The sequence below is a fragment of the Octodon degus genome, unplaced genomic scaffold, assembly GCF_000260255.1.
Source record: "Octodon degus isolate 3935 unplaced genomic scaffold, OctDeg1.0 scaffold00093, whole genome shotgun sequence".
NCBI lineage: Eukaryota > Metazoa > Chordata > Mammalia > Rodentia > Octodontidae > Octodon > Octodon degus.
The window spans coordinates 4,428,032-4,432,910 of NW_004524669.1; the positions used below are offsets into that span (position 1 = coordinate 4,428,032).

At 43.0% G+C, this 4,879-nt stretch overlaps 1 non-coding gene across 1 annotated transcript; it reads right to left on the bottom strand.

The window, feature by feature from the left end:
* Positions 1-4,470: 4,470 nt before the first annotated feature.
* On the bottom strand, positions 4,471-4,573 carry LOC111818522. Its single transcript, XR_002822496.1, has one exon. It is a non-coding gene; the product is annotated as a U6 spliceosomal RNA (small nuclear RNA).
* Positions 4,574-4,879: the final 306 nt, after the last annotated feature.

The following is a 4,879-nucleotide window of genomic DNA, read 5'->3' on the forward strand; positions in this document are numbered from 1 at the left end:
AGCAACATGCCATACACAGAGCACATACTGTGAGCCAGCACTCATTAGGCACTGTGGGAGAATGGGTGGAAAGGGTGGTGTGAGGCTGGATGTACAGTCCTTGTGTGACCCCAGTTCACAGCCCCATCCTGGAAGAGACAGAGCAATAGATGTTGAGCTTTTTCCCACTTTTGACATTTGCCCGACTATCCCAGGGAAAAAATAAAGCCTGTTGACAGATGAAAAAGCCAAGGAGCAGATTTACTGGGGGAGAAACCAAACCTCACACTCTCTTCATGTCCAACTACTGAAGCACTGGCTTTCAGGCGAGCCCCTGTTTGGATATAGCAGCTGCACACCAGTTGGTCCCTGCACATCCCTTGTGAGGAAGCTGCACAGGGGTCATGACACAGAGGCCCAAGAACAACAGGGCTTGAGGACTTCAATAAGAGCAGTAAGTATAAACGATGTGAAAGGCTCTGTGATCTCCACTTCCTCTCTCCCGTTCCCTTTCCAAGCTCCACCTTCTCTGAGTTCGCAGGGCCTGAGGGGAAGGTCTTGATCCCAGCTGGGTGTGGAAGGAATCCCAGGCTGTTTTTCTCCTCCCCCAGGCCCTGGAGGCCACAAGCTTCTGCCCCACTCGTGGAGCACTTAGTTTGGAGCTTTGTCACTTAAGCCTTGGCCTGCAGCCTCGGTGCAGCCTTCCCTTGCCCAGCCTTGGACTTGACCTCTGGATAGAGAGGTATTTGCCCAGCCTGTGCCTGGCACTCTGTCCCTGATAGTCAGGATGAACAGGTTTGGCCACCTGAGCTGCCTGTAGCCTTTGCTTTTAGTGAGATAAATGAAGAGTCAGAGCTTTTGGTTACAGCTGACATACATTTTTGGGACATTTTTGTTCTGAATCATTTCTAACTTATGGAAAAGCTGCAGAAACAGTACAGAGAACATTTTTTTCCCAATGAACTACTTTTAAGTGGTTTGTTGACTTGACAGCTCTTAGACCTCAAATATTTTAAACTGGGTTTTCTACAAACAAAAGTATTCTCTTATTTAATTATAACACAACCATTAAAATCAAAGAAATTCAAGATCAGTGTGTTACTGTCATACAATCTTTAGACTCCATTCGACTTTGACCAGTTGTTCCAACAATGTCCTTTATAGTGAAATGGTTCAGTCTGGAATCATATATTGTTGGCTTTGGTTATCATTTTTTACTTTAATTTTTGAAGCACTATCGATCAAAGTTAGCACCTTGCACAGCTGGGCAAGCCTCCACCACTGAGCTACACTTCAGCCCCTGGGTATCATGTCTCATTGGTCTTTTTTACTATTTTAAATGTAGGATAGTTCCTTAGTCTTTTCGTGACCTTGGCACTTTGGAGATAAGTTGGTTATTTTGTAGACTGTCTCTTAATTTGGATTTGTCTGTTGTTTGCTTATGTTAGGTCCTAGTTCTGGGCTTTTGGTAGAGAATCCCAGAAGGGACACATTTTCTTCTAAGGCATCGTGTCCAAACGGGATGCACTGACATCAATTTATTCCATTACTGGTGGTGTTAGCTTTGTATTACTTGATTAAAATGGTATCTTCCAGCCTCTTCTACAGTATATCATCCTGTTTGTACTTATGAAGCACTTAGTGGGGAGATGTGAATATGTAAATATCCTGATCCTCATCTAACTTACTCCACTGGATTTTGTACCATTGATGATCCTTGGCTTAATTATTACTATGATAGTTGCCAAGTCAATTATTTACTACATTTATTAGTTGGCATCCTCTATATGGAAGAGTTTCTCTTCACTATTAATTAATCAATATTAGTATAGAGTAAGGGATTCCTATTTTACTTTTTATTTTAGTTTTTTGGTGGTATTGAGAATTGAACTAAAGATCTTCACATTGCGTTATATCCCCAGCCCAAGCTGATAGATTTCTCCAGCTGGGCTTGAACTTGGGATCCTTCTCCCTTTGACCTCCCAGAGTGCTAAGTTCACAGGTTTAGGACACTATGCCCTGGCTCACCATCTTTTTTTTTGTACCAGGGATTGAACTCAGGAACTTGTGCTTGCCAGGCAGGCACTTAAGCTGCTGAGCTATCTCCCGGGCCTCATCATCTATTTTGATGCTCAAATTCTGCTAGATTTAGGCAAGGAGACATTTTCAAGCTAGATTATGTGTTTTTTCAATAAATCCTTTTTCTTTTCTTAAGTATTCCTTACTCTCTAGAGGGAGGTGCTGTTGCCTCATCCTGTGCTTTTTTGTTCCAGCTGTGAAATTAGCTCATTCTCCAAGGATGCTTGTTTCTTCCAGGAGAAAGGGCCTTTAGATGCCAAGACTTGAACAACTAGCTGTGCTCATTCCTTTGAGATTTTTGTTAGTGGCTGTTGGTCTCTCAAGCCAGGGAAAGAAAAGGATATCATCTATAAGCTTTAGTGATTCTTTTTCTTTTTTCTTTTTTTGGCAGAACTGGGGATTGAACTAGACCCTTGTGCTTGCCAGGCAAGCACTTATTCTACTGGGCTATCTCCCCAGCCCCTAAGCTTTAGTGATTCTAAAACCTGTACAGGTTATGAACAATATAGAAAAGAGAAGTATTTTAATGGAAGAAAAAAGATATGCAGTTGTCCTGTAGTATCCTGTATGGATTATTGGACTTTTGGAAACTTTGTAGACAGCAAAACCCAAGGATGCTCAATATCATCATGTAAAATGACACAGTATTTTTATGCAACCTACGTGTATCCTTTTACATATTTTATTTTATGTTTTTTTTGGTTTTCTTTTTCTTTTTTTTTATTGGTACAGAGTCTCATTACACAGCTTGGATTCATGGTGATCCTCCTGTTTTCAGCCTTCCAAGCACTGGGACTACAGACGTGTGCCACCACACCAGGTCTCGGTGGCCGGCACCCCTGGGGGCAGGGCTGGTTTGGTGTGGGGTGCCAGAGATCAGACCCCAGGCCGTGCACTTGCCTAAGCAGGCATTTAGTCTGCTGAGCTATCTTGCCAGTCCCCCTCGTTAGGCTTTAAATCATCTCCAAATCACTTTGTATCTGATATAATGTAAATGCTATGTATATTGTTGTTATACCATGTTGTTTAGGAGACAATGACAAGAAAAAAATCTGCACATTTCAGTATGATACAATCTTTTCAAATACAGTAATATTTTGGTTTGTGAACTTAATTTATTATATGATTTTGGAAAAGATGGCCATGTTTGTGCTTGTGCAGGAAAGATGACTGTGGTTGTTTTCATCACCCAATGTAGAGTTTACAAACAAAAGCAAAATTTTGTCAAACGCTTTTGTTTGCAAACAAAATTGTCTGTGAGCTGAGGTACCACTGTATTTTGAATCCACAGTTGGATTAATTTGTAGGCACAGAATTTATGGATCTAGAAGGTCAACTGCATTGATCGAGTAAGTATTTCATGGGAAACAAAATCATTAAAGGAAAGAGTTAGAAAATATAATATATATATAGTGTATATTTTTATATTTTTAATCTGGTTATCTACTTATGTTGGAGGCCATGAATTCACACTGATACTCGCAATCTTAAACCTAAAAGCACACAGTTCATTCACGTTTCCTTCTTTGCTTGCAAAGCTCTCCTGCGGTGACAAGCCTGTCTTTCCTACAACCCATCTCTCCTGACAACCCGTGCCACCCATCCAGGTACCCTCCTCTGTGCAGGGGTGAACAACCTCACCTACTTTTGCCCTGATAAGGATGCCTGCCTTGCTTGGGCCCACCTGATAACTTCGGGACTGACTTGTTTAGGCCGCCAAGCAGAAATGCATACAGGCAACATTTTGGATATTTGCTGACTAATGAGCCATCGCTTTTCCTGACTTGTGGGATGTTTTGCCCACAGAGATGGCTTCCAGTTGGGTGACTCTGAGGGCAAGAGGTCTTGCAGAACAAAGACGTGAAAATCCAAGGTCATGGCCAAACATCAGGAGTTGGCTGCTAGGCCTGTAATGGAAAAGGATGGGAATGGAGACCCTGACCAGAAGCCTCACCGTGATGGGCTTCCTGAGGACATCGAGTGGCAGTGACATGTGGTTGTAGTTGTCAGGGGGCTATAAAACCTGCCACTGGATACACAACATGGAAGTGACTCCAACAATCAGCGTCTTGGTGCAGAATAGTCAGGGGCATCTGTGGCAGGGTTGCTGGAGCCTGTGGAGAGCAGGCCCATGTTCAGTTTTCATTTCCACTTTTGTTTCCTCCAGTCCTATTTTGTTAGCATTATTTGGGACAGACTCAGTTACCTACCTGCAAGAAGGCCTTTTTTTAAAAAAATAAGATCCTCTTGTCTCAGCCTCCCCAGCACTGGGATTATAGCCACCTAGTTTTGGTGGCTGGCACAGCGTGTAGGACTGGCATGGCATGTGGTACCAGGGATCAAACTCAGGTCCTTGCACTTGCCAGGCAGGTGCTTAGACCGCTGAGCTATCTCCCCAGTACCCCCTCCCTTTAAAGCATGGAACGCTTCATGAATTTGCGTGTCATCCTTGCACAGGGTCCATGCTAACCTTCTCTGTATTGGTCTTTGTACACTGTGGTGATCCCATTAGTCAGCAAAGCACTTACTGAGAGGAACTGAGTCCAAAAAGTAGTCTTAGAACAGAAAGATGGTTGCTGAGGGCTAGGGCAGGGAGTGGCTTCTTTTTTTTTCTCTTTCTTCCTTCCTTCCTTCCTTCCTTCCTTCCTTCCTTCCTTCCTTTCTTTCTTTCTTTCTTTCTTTCTTTCTTTCTTTCTTTCTTTCTTTCGCGGAACCGGGGATTGAACTCAGGTCCTTGAGCTTGCCAGGCAAGTGCTTATTCCACTGAGCTATCTTCCCGGCCCCCAGGGAGTTATTTCTTAATGAGTAGAATTTCCATATG